Here is a 17,051-nt window from a genome sequence, read left to right as displayed (position 1 = left end):
ATAACAGCTATTATAATGCATGACTAGCAAGTTATAACAGAAAGACTAAATTCCATAATATAGCAGCTTATCTGTTAGGGAGTACCTTCTTGCACATTAATTTCAAATCCTTTTATTTGCTTTTCTTTTTGCTTTGTATATTACTCTCCAGATTCTCTTAATATTTATTATTCAAAACACTGGATGACAATAAACTTTCACAGAAATAAGCTCTTTCGTACATGAAATAAGATCAGCTCAAAGAAATGGAAGCATATGGACATTAAAAGGAAAATGAATAAATTCTAAAAGACCTTCACAGGTGATGGACTGAAATTATGTGTATGGTTGCCAGGAGACTGACAAAGATTGTGTTTGGTCAAGAAGTTTGATAAACAAGGAAATGTTAAAAGATTGATCTTGTTTTCCTTTCCACATTAGCTGCCAGGAAGCAAACCCAAAGCTTTGTGGACTTGAGCACTATGTGATAGATGATATAGACACAGATTAAATATAGACAATATTTTTTTTTCTTTTTCTTAGTTTTAAACTCCAACTTACATTTTCCTTTTTCATAATTCTGTAATTTTATTTCCTAACTATTATTTTTAATTGTTATTTTAGAGATCAACATATACCCATGTCTACTAGATAATCTATGCCAAATATTACATTATTGGGTCTATACGGAGTCAATCAAATATTTGCACAAGGGATAATAAGTTTAAAGTATCAAAATTAACAGAATATATATAAGTGATGTGTTCTAACCAACAGGACTGGAACTTAATAGTGTTCCAAAGCATATGTTGAAGAAATTAACTGGAACTTATTTATTTAAAGACACAGTCTTCCAGTTCTGCAGCACACCTATCACAACAGCCCTGGTACTTAACACTGGTCTTTCCTGATGAGGAAAAATAAGTAACATCAAATCTTGCATACCTTTGTAACTTCAAATTTCAAAAAAATTTCATATGCTCTAAAGCAAATTAAAGGTAAAAATTATCAAGACCTAAATGGAGACCTTTATGAGGAATTAAACAATAATTTGACAAACCACACTCTTTGAGCCTGAATTTCTAAAAGGAAAAAACAGTAATACCTATTAGAAATCAAAGACTTAAATGTGACTTGTGAATCCATAAAAAACCTAGAAGTAAATGTAGGCAACAAAATTCCAGACATCATAAGCAGCAGAATTTTCACTGATACAACGCTTAAGGCAAGAGAATCAAAGGAAAAAATGAACACATGGGACTACATCAAACTCAAAAGCTTTTGCACAGCAAAAGAAACAAGCATCAAAATGGAAAGGGAACCCACTATATGGGAGAACATAACTGCCAACAATATATCAGATAAGGGGTTAATTTCCAACATATATAGAGTACTCATACAACTTAAATAAAGGAAGACAAAGAATCCAATTAAAAAATGGGCCATGGACCTAAATAGATACCTCTCCAAACAGGACATACAAATGGTCAAGAGACATAAGAAAAAATGCTCAGTATCACTAATCATCAGAAAGATGCAAACTAAAATGACTATGAAGTATCATGTCACACCTGCCAGAATGGCTGCCATCAACAAATGGTCAAACAAGTGCTGGCGAGGGTGTGAAGAAAAGTGGACTCTAGTACACTGATGATAGGAATGCAGACTGGTGCAGCCACTATGGAAATCAATATGGTGTTTCCTCAAAAAATTAAGAATTGACTCAGTGATCCCACTTCTAGGAATATACTCTAAAAAAGCCTGAAACATCAATCAGAAAGAATATATCTACCCCTATGTTCATAGCAGCACTATTTACAATAGCTAAGATCTGGAAACAGCCCAAGTGTCCATCAGTAGATGAGTGGATAAAAACTTGTGGTACATATACACAATGGAATACTATGTAGCTGTCATCTTATCCTTTGAGATGACATGGAGGGACCTGGAGAGTATTATGCTAAGCAAAATAAGCCAATCAGAGAAAGACAAATACCACATGATCTCACTTATTTGTGGAATATAATGAACAAAATAAGCTGATGAACAAAATAGACACAGAGACATAAAAAGGAGTACATTTCAGACCGACAGACCTCAGGGTAGGGGGTCGGGAGGGATGGATGAGATAAACCAAAGACCAATGGACATAGACAATGCTGGGCGGGGGGGGGGGGGGGGAATAGCGAGGAGGGTGTCTAGAGGGAAAAAAGGAGAAACATCTGTAACAATTAAATTAATAAAAATTGGGAAAAAAAGGAATATTTAAGAAAACTTTATTCTTTAAAAGACTGACAAATGCCCAAGAATCCATTTCTTTACAATCAAAAGAAGAAAACAAGGTGAAATAATAATAAAAAAAAGGTCTTTAGGTGAATGTGTTCATGAAGACTCACCAGAACTAGCCTTCAGTCACTTTAAAGCCTCTGTTGAAAGCAGAATTTTTAGAAACTTATAAAATAGTTCAACAATGGAAACTGATATAGAAGTTTAAGACTGAAAATCATACCCAATATTTACACTTTCCATCATTGTATGTAATCATCCTAGAAGTCATTGTCAGATCCTTTACTGAAATGGCTAGAACATAGGTAAACATCTATACTAAGTTGTAAAGTTTAAAAACCAAAATAAATCATGAAGAAAGGTAGAGAAGACCAGTAAGAGAGAACACATGGGAAAAATAAAACCATCCATGTTTTAGTATTTACAATTGTATGTAATTGTATAATATAAAATATAGGTTTATAAGCATAAAAGTTATTAAGTATTATGAAAATTATTTTAATTATGTAAAAGAGAAATATCCATCAAATTGGTTACCACATTTTTATAAAGCACACAGAATTATATAATAAGGCTAGAGTTTTATTTTACAAATAGTACTCCATTTTGCTTGCCTAAATAAAAAGTCTCAGAGAAATACCTAAAATTAAGTGGTTTATGCCACTGTTCATTATATTCCCTACCAAAGCACTTAAATCAAAATGACCATCTCATAAATGTTGGCTCAGTGTCATACCCAGTCACCTGATCAGGGAAGAAAACACCCAACAGCAGCAAGAGAAAAGCAGTTACTTACCTACAAAGGTGGACATAAAAAGAGTTTCCCAAACAAGAAAAAGCTAAAGGAGTTCATCACAACCAAACCCATACTGTATGAAATGTTGAAGGTTCTTCTTAAAGAAGAAAATATGAACAATAAAATGGCAATAAATACATATCTATCAACAGCAGAATCTACAAGCAAAATGAATAAGCAGAACAGATACAGTCTCATAGAGAACTTTTTTTGGTTGCTATATGGGAGGAAATTGGGGAGATGGGTGGAAAAGGTAAAGGGATTAAGAAGTACAAACTGAGTGTTAGACTAATGAACCTCAAAGGGAAGTGGGGAGTTGTGGCAGGAAGAGATAAACCAAAGAATTTATATGCATATATGCATAACCAATGGTCAGGGACAATAGTGTGAGGAAGGCAGGAGAAGGGGAAGGAGCCGAGAGAAGGGGGGGAGGGTCAATGGAGGAAAAAGGAATAGAGCATCTGTAATACATTTAACAATAAAGCTAAGTTTAAAAATAAATAAATGAATGAATAACAAATTATCCAATGAATAGCCATGGCACAAGCTCACATTTTAACTAAATATCATGTTAGCTTCAGTACCCTAGCAGTGCTCTGAAATGCCCTTTGGTTTTTTGTGGGTTTTTTTTTTTCATATTAGTGTTGGTCTGAGGCTTCCTAGACTGGTCCGGTTGTAATTTTTCATCTTTAAACATGGGAGTCATCATTATAAAATGATTTTATTTTTCTGAAATTACATGCAATTCCTACTCCTTCCATACACAGCCTCACTATATATCAGCTATGTGTATGTACTTATTATATACACACAAACATATATTTGTACTAGGATACCATTCTAAAGACAAGAAAAAGATGCTTCTATAATGTGCTAGAAAAACAAATGCTCCACAGGCAACAAGCTGTTGTGATGGAAGTATTCACTCTTGACTCTGTACATGAGTTAAAAAATAACAGATCATGGTTTTTTAATCCCTAGGGTGCAGAAAACTTTCTTCAACTTTTAAAACGTTCAACAGTTGTAATGCTAATGCAGACAGAAAGGCATTCCACCTGGAGAATGCAGTGTGTGACAGTACTGAACAATAAGCTAGCTTAAGTCAATGATTTGAATTTATGAGACCAAGAGGGAGAAACAGTAGGTGAGGAAATGGAACCACCAAATCTAAGACATAGAAAGAGATGCCAAAAAAGATCTCTTGCCCTGGCCGGTTTGGCTCAGTGGTTAGAGTGTCGGCCTGCAGTCCAGAGAGACCCGGGTTCGGTTCCCGCTAAGGGCACGTACCTCGGTTACAATTTGTCCCCGGCCCTGGTTGGTCGTGCGGGTGGCAGCCACTCGATGTGTCCCTTTCACGTCGATGTTTCTCTCTCTCTCGCTCGCTTCCTCTCTCTCCCTCCCACTCTACCTGAACAAAAAATGGAAAAATGTCCTCAGGTGAGGATAAAAAAAAAAAAAAAAAAGATCTCTTTGTGAAAATAGATCTCTGTTTCAAATGTGTCCCTCAAGCATGCCTACACTCAAGTGCACTTACACACTCACAAGGCACACTATGTGAACACACTTGTAGGGCCCAGATTCTTTATTAAGAAGAACTATTTTCTGATATGTAGGGCAAGAAACTGATAACTAATAATTAATAAATGAATTTATAAGTCAATATAAATAATTTAGTAAATAAAAATAACATAATGAATTAATATACTGATTTAAACTTGTTACTTTTCTTTAAAATGTGGCCTCATGGAGACTACTAGTGGTCAGTTCCAGGGAGACATTAGTTGTCAGTTCCAGAAGGGGATAAAATATCAGATTCAAGATTACCAAATACCTTGTGCCTTTTGTGTAGCTTCCTCTAGGTTGTTCCCCACTTGCAATTGACACAATGATTCTGAGATATGACTAACTGGGTCCTGTTGCCCAAAAGGAAGAAACAGAACTGGGAATACAAAGCCATTTCTGGCATTAAAAGTAATGAAAATATAAATAAGCAAACACAGCCTTAATACCGTTGAAATTAACTGGCTATGAATACTGGAAAATAGCAAAGGGAAGGCCGAACTTTATAGACATGCCATTTATGCAGCTTTGCCAGGAAGCTGTGGTTTAACACTCCCTAGGGACTGGACAGAAAGACATGCGCAGTAAAGTCTGGGTGACACAGGAAAGATACTTGCCTGTCAGTAACACCTGGGAACAGGTCATTAGCCAGACCAGGCATGGCCACTACAAGCCCAGGAAGATTTAAAATATTTAAACTCCTAAATAAAGAAGTTCTCTCTCTTGCCTCTTTTTGCAAGAGGTACCCTCTTGTTGCAAGGGGTGCACTCTCCTGGCTGTCCTGCATTTGCCCAGAGCCAATATGGACCCCACATACAACAAACTAATAGACTGTAGCTAGTCTGATGCTACTCCAGATTCAACTTCACCACAGAATGGAAACTCTGGACTCTGGCTTTGCTTCCAGCGCTGCTGAATCTCCAACTGCCCATCTTCCAGGACTGGATTAAGGGAAACAGGACTTTGCAAACCCAAGGATATAATTCCATGCAAATTATGCTTTCTACTACATCTTATCCTCCCATGAGGGCCTCCAGAAATTCTTATTCCGGTGGTGCCCCAAGAACCCCACTTTCAAAATAGAGAAAGACCTTCAATGCCTTTCTCGGATAACAGTCTCAAGAAGTAAACAAGAGATCTATAACAAGTGCAGCAAGAAGAAAAGATTTTCTCTGCCAGGCTTTCATGGTGACAAAATAATCCATAATATGTGTCTCTCTGTGATTTGCACTAATAGAATAAAAGACCAAATACTCGGTTTGATTGGAAGAGGAAAATGAAATCTGTTTACAATTTACTCTTGTCTACAAAAGCATTTTCACAATATTATTTTTTCTATGTAATAATTTGGAAATAGGCTTTCTGACTTTGATTCCAATTGTACCTTTATTAATAAATTCATAGCTACATTGCCATTAAAAATGATTAAGTGTGCCTGTCCGGTGTGGCTCAGTGGATCGAGCATTCCTCATGGACTGAGAGGTCCTGGTTAGATCACTGGTCAGGTCACGTGCAGGGGCTGCAGGCTGGATCCCCAGCAGGGGGCGTGCAGAAGGCAGCCAATGATGTTTCTCACACCAGTGTTTCTAGTTCTCTCCTTTCCTCTCTCAAGAAAAAATCAATAAAACCATACAAAACATGATTAAGTATCAGCATTTATAAAATGTTGATAGAGAATATAATTGTAGAAATAAGGCATATTCCCATACAAAAGCAAGAGTTCTAGGCAAGACCTCAGGGTCAAGTATAACATAGTAGCCTAGGACAAAAAGAAGTTAGGAGGGCCCTGGCCGGTTTGGCTCAGCGGTTAGAGCGTCCGCCTGCAGTCCGGAGAGACCCGGGTTCGGTTCCGCTAAGGGCATGTACCTTGGTTGCAGTTTGTCCCCGGCCCTGGTTGGTCATGCGGGTGGCAGCCACTCAATGTGTCCCTTTCACATCGCTGTTTCTCTCTCTCTCTCTTCCTCTCTCCCTCCCACTCTGTCTGTACAAAAAATGGAAAAATGTCCTCGGGTGAGGATAAAAAAAAAAAAAAAGAAGTTAGGAGGTAAGAAGTGACTGGACAGTGGGAAATCATTGCGGGAGAGGAGAATCTGTAAAATGCCTTTCCCAAGAATTGAGCACATTTTGACTGATACAGAGAGCTTTGTGCACGGTGGGTCCAGTTCCACATGGGTTGGGTTTAATTTCAAAGGCACTGGGGGGCGGGGCGCGGAGGGCGCGCCTGCGCAGAGAGGACAGCATGGTGCCTTGTTACTTTTGAAAGGAGTGGCGGGAGCTGCTGCGACTGGTGTGCGGTGTCCGTGTGCGATGGGTGCGCGCCCCGGCTGTGGGCCTGGCCATGCAAGGCAGCTGGCCCGGGTGCAGGGCATCACCCTGAGCGCGAACGCCGACATCATGGCCGAGTTCTTCTCATTTGGCATCAATAGCATTTTATATCAGCGGGGCATTTATCCGGCCGACACCTTTACTCGAGTGCAGAAGTATGGACTCACCCTGCTTGTAACCACGGATCCTGACCTCATGAAAAACCTAAGCAATGTGGTGGAGCAGCTGAAAGATTGGCTGTACAAGTGCTCAGTGCAGAAACTGGTGGTGGTCATCACGAACATTGAAAACGGGGAGGTAGGTCCTCGAGAGATGGCAGTTTGACATCGAGTGTGACAAGACTGCCAAAGATGACAGTACACCGAGAGAAAAGTCTCAGAAAGCTATCCAAAATGAAATACGCTCAGTGATCAGACAGATCACAGCTTCTGTGACCTTTCTGCCCCTGTTGGAAGTTTCCTGTTCATTTGATCTGCTCATCTACACTGACAAAGTTGGTTGTACCTGAAAAGTGGGAAGAGTCAGGACCCCAGTTCATTGTCAATTCGGAGCAAGTCCGTCTGCGTTCCTTCACCACCACCATCCACAAAGTGAACAGCATGGTGGCCTACAAGATCCCTGTCCACAACTGAGGGGCCGAGCGCCGTCGTGGTTCTGACGTGTGTCCTGTCAGCTGTGTGCATGTCCTGTCTCACTGAGTAGTTTTTAGGTGGCGAACTTGACAATATCTTGGCTGAGCTGTGCATGGTGTTCCGGGTTTTGGCACCTGTTTGGCTTTCCGTAGGTCTGATGTCATGTTTGCACACTGTTCAGAGGAGCCAGCAGGTCACAAAAGCACAGTCAATCCCTTTGGAGGTGGTAACTGGAGATGAAAAACTTTTGCTATAAAGAAAGCTCAGTGCCTCCTAACCCAGACCAAGTAGCTTGGCTCAGAATGTAGGTCAGTGTGAAACAGCAAAAGAAGTCTGAACATTCAGAATCTTTGTTTAGTCCTAAAGTAACTGATAATCCAGTCACAAAATATCCTGGAAGATTCTTTTGACGTTTATTTCATTTGTATAGTTTCCATGTTGAAAAAGATCTCCAATTATTTGATTTTAATGTTATAATTTACAAAGCTGTCCCTATTTCTACTGTTTAAATTCTGGTAATATAGAACTCTTAATGTCTTTCTGTGTTTTATAAAATCAAGTTTTAAACGATAATGATAAATAAAGTTAAATGTATATGTTTTTAAAAAAAAAAGGCACTTACACTAGAACCTATAACTCATCCCACCCTAAAGTGCCACATGTCAAGGGTGAGAGATTCTGCATAGGCAACAATAGGAATCCCCTATAGGCAAGCCTTTTCAGATGAATACACTGTCCAAGGATATCTGCGAACTAGAGGCCAAAGTTCATCTGATTACATAGGGCAGATAACTTTAAATATGGTGTATTTTTTAAATCCTTACCCAAGAATACTTTTTTCCATTCTTATCTTCAAATAGAGTAGGAGGGAGGGAGGGCGGGAGAGAGAGAGAATGAGGAGAGAGAGAGAGAAACATTGACGTGAGAGACACACATAGACTGACTGCCTCCTGAACAACCCTGACCAGGGCCAGGGATCAGACTGCAACTGAGGAACATGACCTTGACCAGAATCAAACCCATTCTGTTCGGTCTGTGGGCCAATACTCTACCGCTGAGCCACATTGGCCAGGGCTAATATGTTTTCATTAATTTTTTGTTTTTTAGAGAGAGAAGAAAAGGGAGAGAGATAGACACATCGATGTGAGAGAGGTTCTATCAATTGGCTGCCTTTTGGATGCCCCCTACTTAGGGATCAAGCCTGCAACCCGGGCATATGCCCTGGCCAGACGAACCAGGACCTCTCAGTCCATAGGACAATGCACAATCCACTGAGACACACTAGCCACGCAGGGGCAGATAATTTTAAAAAAATAATAATACTCTTCTACCCAATGGACTGACAGTCACCATTCAGTGTAAAATATTAAATACATATATGTGAAGATTTTTTAAAATTAAGTGTTTCACATAGATATAATTAAATAATGTACCGGCGCCCGGCTGGTGTGGCTCAGTGGTTGAGCGTCGACCCATGCACCAAGAGGTCGCCAGTTTGAACCCTGGTCAGGGCATATGCCCAGGTTGTGGGCCCAATCCACAGTGGGGGCATGCAGGAGGCAGCCAATTGATGTTTTCTCTCATTGATGTTTCTTTCTCTCCCTCTCCCTTCCTCTCTCTCTAAGAAATCAATCAAAAAAATACATATATACTAAAAGCTTCAGTGAGGACAAGCCATGCACATGTCAAAATTTTCACATGTTCAATGAAGGAAAGGATTCTAGGGTAAAGTAAATATAAATGACACAGTACATTATAATGACTATAATGTTACTTCAGAATGTTCCAACCTAAAGCCCACATATGAGCCCAGCTGGTGTGGGTCACTGGTTGAGCACTGACACATGTACCAAGAGGTGGTTGGTTCAATTCCCGGTCAGGGCACAATGCTCAGGTTGTGGGCCTGATCCCCAATTGGGGGCATGCAGAAGGCAGCCAATCAATGTTCTCTCTCATCGATGTTTCCATATCTCTCTCCCTCTCCCTTCCTCTCTTTCTAAAATCTTTTTTTTTTTTTTTTTTTTTAAAAAAGACCACAAATGAATGATCAGCCTAATGAAGCAAGTGACCACTCACATTTTATTGGTGTGTTTAAAAACCTAACATTACTTGTATTCTAAATGAGGGAAAGTATTTTGTGAATTTTTTATGGCTGAAACATGTGGAAAAGCAAGTTATTTTTAAATTGTAAAAGCAAAGTCAAAATATGTTTATTGTTGTTATTTAATTGGAAAACTGAATGATAAATTACGCTTCTCTGTGATACCGAATATCAATGAAAAAGATTTTATTTATGGTATTTAAATATGGTCCTCTGGAACAAACAACTTAATTTGTAGACAGAGTGCCTGCTGCTGAACTGCTCTCACCAGACAGCCTGTCTTATCTGCCAAACTGCTCATTAGGTTTGGCAATCTTCACCTGTGCCTCCAGTTCATGTTTCAGCAGGGAGTAAATATCAGTCTGCTTTTACCATTTTCTTTCGTGAGATTCCAATATCCCCTTAGGAGCACAGTCCCCATCCATCTGCAATCTTCAAAACACACTCACCTATGTATGGACTATTATTTTTTTTTTTAAATGTCAATTCGGCTTCCAGCTTTGAAAGCTACCTTAGCTTAAATAAAGGAAAAAATACAAGAAAGAGAATATGTAAAATAAGCTCCACATTATAATACTAAGTTAGCTGAGCAATAAAATTCACTTAATTTAATTTTAAATGTTCATTTTAATATTTCTAAGTAAAGCATGGGTGACAAGAGAACAGAGAAGAGGATTACTCTTTTTTTTCTTTATCCTCACCTTAGGACATTTTTCTATTTTTTGTTCAGGTAGAGTGGGAGTGAGAGAGAGGAACAGAGAGAAAGAGAAACATAGATGCGAAAGGAACACATCGAGTGGCTGCCACCTGCACGACCAACCAGGGCCGGAGACCAACTGCAACCGAGGTACGCGCCCTTAGCGGGAACCGAACCCGGGTCTCTCCGTACCACAGGCCGACGCTCTAACCGCTGAGCCAAACCGGCCAGGGCTAGAGGATTACTTTTCCAACTGGTGACCCATCCAACCTGCATTACAGTTGTGAAATGAGAACACTACAATTTATAAATAAACAATAGAGGAAAGGTGTCAACCAGGACAAAGAGGTAGCTGAGAATACTTCTCTGCTGCCTGCCTTTGCCTGCTTCCACTGATCCTTGACAATGAGCACTGACATTCAGAAGTGTACTGATACTCATACACACACACACACACACACACTCTCTCTCTCTCTCTCTCTCTCTCACAGAAAAAAACAGAGAGAAAAAGAGAGATACTTTGTGGGCAAAAAGCACCAAAGATTTTAACAAAATGTCTGAACCCACATAACACAACTTCTGATGAAATAATGTTTTTCATTTTGCAGAAATAAAATATTCGCCACCAACCCTTCAATTAGCTAGAAAATTACAATAATTATAGCAATTTTGCACCCTATTCTTAATCCAATTAATATATGTATGGCCTTGTCAACATGTAATAATCAAATTGCATCTACAACATAACTGGATGAGTTTATATGCTGAAAAGAATTTGCACAGTAAGAAAGTAATTATTTGAAATATTGAGAACACCATTTGTTTGCCATGCTCCATTTCACAAGTTAAAAGGAAATACAATAGTAATATTATTTCTTTATTCAACATATATTTAAATCAAATCCAAAAAATAATATTCTAATACCAGTTAATGTTAAGAAGACAGATCTATAAACCAAAGATCTTGGGTATCCTAGCAAGATAAAAGTCAATCTGCATATTCTTAGGTAAGAAAAAATATTAAGAGATGAAGAAAGGGGAGGGGTACTTACTTTGTAACAATCTTTCTATAATAACAATTGATATCTTTTTATGTTCTAAAAATTAGGAAGCTAGTAAATCTTACCAACTAGTTAAATAGCACCATTTCAGAAAAATTTAGCCCATAATGGATAAATTAACATATATAACAAAGTAATATAATGGATAAATGGAACATTAATATAGCTTAGAAAAGTTTTAAAATATTAAAAGACAGTAAAAAACCAATGCAGTAAATACTTCATTCCTCAAAAAATTTATAGCAATATTATTTCTAGAAATTTTACTATCAATAAGGTACATGCCACTTCCAAAAGAATCTTGAATCTGTAGTCTGGATTTTCCAGAGCAAACAATACCAGCATTTTGGGTTTAAAAGGAATCCAGCCACCACTGTAAGGTAAGGTTCCCCAAAATGTCTGACCTCTGTTAGAAAGACCTTAAGAATGAAAAAAGAAAAAAAATCACTAGACTTGGACTCAATGATTTGCACAGGAAATGTATGTCCTAAACACATTAGGTTACTCTAAGTCTGGATTTGTGAACATTAAAAATGGAGATAGTCCTGGCCGGTTTGGCTCAACAGTTGGAATATTGGCCCAAGGACCAAAGGGTCATGTGTTTGATTCCCAGTAAAGGACTTATACCTCAGTTTCAGGTTCAATCCCCAGCCCCAGTTGGTGCTGTATGGGAGGCAACCAATCGATGTGTCTCTCTCATGTCGATGTTTCTGTTTCTTCCACCCCACCCCACCCCCACTCTATCTGAAAAAAAGAAATGGAAACAGTTAAATGTATATTATAGAATTGTAAGGTTAAGAGAAAAATGGATCCATTTGACTACATCCCACCTATCTAAGATGGACAGTAGGTCTAATTCAAGAATACATCTCCTAGTTATTCTAGTTCTGTAATTTCTCGACCCTTTCAAACATCAATAAAAAGTGGTCCTGCACTCAAGAAACATTATCATTATCACCATTCTACAGCCTTCTGTTAATCTAGTGCTTATGTGTCAGGATCCTAAACATCTCATTTACTATTCACAACAATTATGAGGTAGCTACCTAGAGATTAACGAATCAAGGCTGTAAGATTACTAATGTTGCCCAAATGTTCAGACTGATGTGACATCGCCAGTACTCTTTCTGAACCATGAATACTCTATACTACTGTCCTAGAAAGTAGTGTCTGCATAGAAAACTCATGTTATAAAAGCATGAAGTCAAACATACTCTCACTCGAACTTATCAAAACTCTGGCTGAAATACAAGAACACTTATGTAGGTTATTTGGTAACAAATTATCTTTAAATTGAAATATGCCTATGCCTGGGAGGAGGCAAAGACTTTCCAAGAGATGTGAGGGCACATGATTGTTTAAGGATTTGATGTCAAAAGCTTCACCTTCCATAAGCATCATTCCCTAAAATGGCTCTAGTGGCCTGAAAACAAAGGGGTCCAGCAAAATGCTGGTTCTTCATAGCCATTTCTTCATTGTCAACAGCCCTAGGCTGACATATTTATGAGACAGGTGAGGCCCAATGCCAGGGCCCACAGTACTTTTAGAGGCCTAAATGTTTTACTTCACTTAAAATCAGAAGGAAAAAAGAGAACTTTGAGAGTTAAAGAAATGGTTTGAATTTTTCTCACATTATACAAATAATAATTATTTCAGGGTCCATTAAAATTTATTAAATTTAGCATAGGACAGAAAAAATATTGAAATATTTAAAGTTATATGATATGTACTTTTCATCATTACTGATAGTATTAAAAGAGGAGGGGTCTGTGAGATCTAGGGAAGTCATAACGATACCATGTTTTTCTTCTACTTAACAAAATAAAAATTAAAAAATACATTAAAAAATTACAAGATAAAAAAAATAAGCATTACTCAACCTGCATCTTACAACTGATGCAAATAAAAACTTCCAGGATGCAAAACGAAGGGCTATTTTGATAATCTTGATGTTGAGAGAGTAAATGACTCAGAGTAACAAATCCTTTTGCCACTGAGCTAGTTTCCAGTTCATTCCTTTCAACACAAGGGAAAAGAAGACATAAGCCAGTTAGTTGGCTATCCTCTGATATATCAATAAAAATAAATTTTGATGAAGGATCACTAATTGATGCTTGGCATTCTGCTTGGTGGGAATTAGAAGAATTGGGAAATACTGCTATAACAAAACTCCATCTACTCCCTTCTACTTATTTCTATAGATTTCTCAGATAATAATTTCTTAGCCTAGAAATATTTAGTATTTTTCACTGAATGAGGGTACTAATAAAAGAGAAAATGCCATCTTAAAGAGATATATTTCTAATAAAAATAATTTTTATAATTTATGAGACTGAATATAGAAATGGACAATGCCCAACCTATGCAAAAAACAGACCCACAATCTGAAGAAACCAGCCAAGGAAGCCAGCCTGCTACTACCATAAACAGTTCAGGAAGTTAGAGTATATGTAGCAATCAGTTCACAAAGCCAAACAATAACCCTATAAAGTAACAGCTGAAATAGCCAAGACCTGATTTGTAATTGAGACCTTCCCTAAATTCGACCCTTCTTCTACATTAGGAAAAAGCAGAAAAAGCCAAATATGCACCCTTAACCAATAATATAGGATACCCCACTTCTAGGCAGCCCTCTTACAGCTTCCAATCAGGGCACACCTGAAGCCTTCCCTTTTTTTTTTTTAATTAAAAAGTTTTCCCACTCCTCTGCCTGCCTTGGAGCCTCTGCCAAATGCAAGTTGATAGTGGCTGGTCCCGCTGCCATGGAAAACTCTGAATAAACAGCTAGTTCTCATTTGAATGCTCTTCATTTATTCCCACACTAATAAGCAGAAATTGTTTTAAATTATATACTTATGCTATTTTGATCATTTATATGCTGATAATGATCACACAGTAAGTATATTTATATTTTACAGAAAATTTAAGGTTAAAAATTTAAATGTATTTTCTTTGTTTCATACAAATATGAAAAGATAAAATATATTCAAGCCTAAAAATGTACTAGGTTAAAATCATTAGTTATATAAAATGAAAAAAATGCAAGAAGGAAAAGAATAAAGTAAACTTTCAAAGTGTTTAAGTGTTTTATATGTGTGTTTCCTAAGAAGACAAACAAAAACCTTTATTAAGAATGATTTTGGACTTCCGATCAAGATGGCGGCGTAGGTAAAAGCGGTATCGTGTCCTTCCACAACCACATCAAAGTTACAACCAAATGACAAAACAACCATCATTCAGAACCACCTGAAATCAAGCTGAATGAAAGTCGTACAACTACAGAATTAAAGAAGCAGCCGCATAGAAACTGGTAGGAGGGGCGGAGGTGGAAGGACTGGTCTCACACCCACAGGTGGTGGATAAAAATTAGGAGGACACCTCAGATGGGAAGGTCCTCCCTGAGGACTGAGGGGTCCCCGTCCCACACCAGGCACCCCGCTCAGGACTCCAGTGCCAGGAAGATAAGTCCCCAACACTTCTGGCTGGAAAACCAGCGGGAACTGAGGCTCAGGGAGGCTGAGGTGGCTGGAGCCCCAGGCAGCTCCTCTTAAAGGGCCCATGCACAGACTTACTGTGACTTGCACCCTCCAGGCTCCAGCGAGGAGGCAGCAGCTTGAAAGGCACCAGAGTCATATGGGGAAGAACTGAGTTGTTTGGCGTTGGAGGGAGGGCTGGAGAGGCAGTTTTCTCCTGTACAGAAATGCTGTCAGAGGCCTTCCCTGGGACAGCAAAGTGCACCATATCTGGGACTCCAGCATCCTGGCTCCCTGAGGCCCTGCCCCACCCAACTTTCAGGCCTACCCAAGCTGTTGCCATTTGTTTTTCCATAGGATTGGCCTGTCTTGGATCCTGCTTCAGGTTTTCCTAAATTATTTCAAACAAGCAGTATCTAGTCTCAGCTAGCCCCATACTTCTCATTAAGTAATACAAAGAAACAAATACAGGGAGGCAGCCAAAATGAGGAGACAAAGAAACAGGTCTCAAATGAAAGAACAGAACAAAATTCCAGGAAAAGAACTAAGCGAAATGGAGATAAGCAATTTAACAGATGCTGAGTTCAAAATACTGCTTATAAGGATGCTCAGTGAACTTAGTAAGAACCTCAGCAAATTTAGTGAGGGCCTCAAGAGCATAAAAAAAGGACTAGCCAGAAATGAAGGATGCACAGTCATACATGAAGGAGGCATTAACTGAAATAAAGAATAATTTACACAGATTCAATAGTAGAGTACGTAAAGCCAAGAAGCAAACCATTGATTTGGAATATAAGGAAGCAAAAAACACCCAATCGGAACAGCAAAAAAGAAAAAAGAATCCAAAAAAATGAGATGGTGTAAGGAGCCTCTGGGACAACTTCAAGTGTGCCAACATTCACATCTTGGGAGTGCCAGAAGGAAAAGAGAGAGAGAACAGGAAATTGAAACCCTATTTGAAACAATAGTGGCAGAAATTTTCCTAACTTGGTGAAGGAAACACACATACAAGTCCAGGAAGCACAGAGAGTCTCAAACAAGATGAACCCTAAGAGGCCCACACCAAGACACATCATCAAAATGCAAAAGGTTCAAGACAGAGAGAATCTTAAAAGCAGCAAGAGAAAAGCAGTTAGTTATCTACAAGAAAGTTCCCATTAGACTGTCAGCTGATTTCTCAAAAGAAACTTTGCAGGCCAGACAGGAGTGGCAAGAAATATTCAGAGTGATGAAAAGCAAGAACCTACAACCAAGATTACTCTATCCTGCAAAGCTGTCATTGAGAATCGATGGCCATATAAAGAGTTTCCCAGACAAGAAAAAACTAAAAGAGTTCATCAACACCAAACCATTTCATATGAAATGTTGAAGGGTCTTCTTGAAGAAAAAGATAAAAAATATGAACAAACAAAATGGTAATGAATACACAGCTATCAACAATTAAAGCTACAAACAAAATGAACAAGCAGAACAGAAACATTCTCATAGATACAGAGAAATTTTGTTGGCTGCCAGATGGGAGGGTGGTTGGGGAAATGGGTGAAAAAGGTGAAGAGATTACAAAGTACAAATTGGTTGTTAGCTTGACAAACTTCAAAGAGGGGTGGGAAGAAATAAACCAAAGAACTTATATGTATATATGCATAACCAATGGACACAGACAACAGTTTGGGGAAAGGCAAGAGGGGGGCAGAAATGGGGAGGATGGGGTTAATGGGGGGAAAAATGAGGAATATCTATAATACATTCAACAATCAAGTTAAAAAAAATGATTTTAAATAAATATGAGTAGACAGAATAATATACTAACTCTTCCATAACCTCTCAACCCATTTCCGACTTCCCCAACCTGTATTATTTTGGAGCAGATTTCAAATATATCATTTCCTTCATACATGTTTCATTGTGTATTACTAAAATATAAAGACTATTTAAAAAATAATTTCAATATCATTATCACACCTAAAGAAATAATTCCTTAGTATCAAATACCCAATTGGCATGTAACACACCACTCAGCATATAAATGTAATTTTGAGTTTTATTTATGATTTAAATTGGGATTTAAACAAGATCCACACATTATGATTGTATGCTATGTGTCTTAAGTGTCTATTAATCTGTAAGTTCCCTCTCTGTTT

General features: G+C 38.3%; 1 protein-coding gene and 1 pseudogene across 8 annotated transcripts in view; one reads left to right on the top strand and one right to left on the bottom strand.

Moving 5' to 3' along the window:
* PARD3 (par-3 family cell polarity regulator) overlaps window positions 1-17,051 on the bottom strand; it is an 823,714-nt gene that overhangs the window by 481,091 nt on the left and 325,572 nt on the right. The window lies entirely within an intron of this gene.
* On the top strand, window positions 6,929-7,578 carry LOC118639247 (annotated as a pseudogene).

This window comes from Molossus molossus, unplaced genomic scaffold, assembly GCF_014108415.1.
Source record: "Molossus molossus isolate mMolMol1 unplaced genomic scaffold, mMolMol1.p scaffold_m16_p_1, whole genome shotgun sequence".
NCBI lineage: Eukaryota > Metazoa > Chordata > Mammalia > Chiroptera > Molossidae > Molossus > Molossus molossus.
Note: the sequence above shows the minus strand (reverse complement) of the source record. Positions and strands in the feature narration are given on the sequence as shown.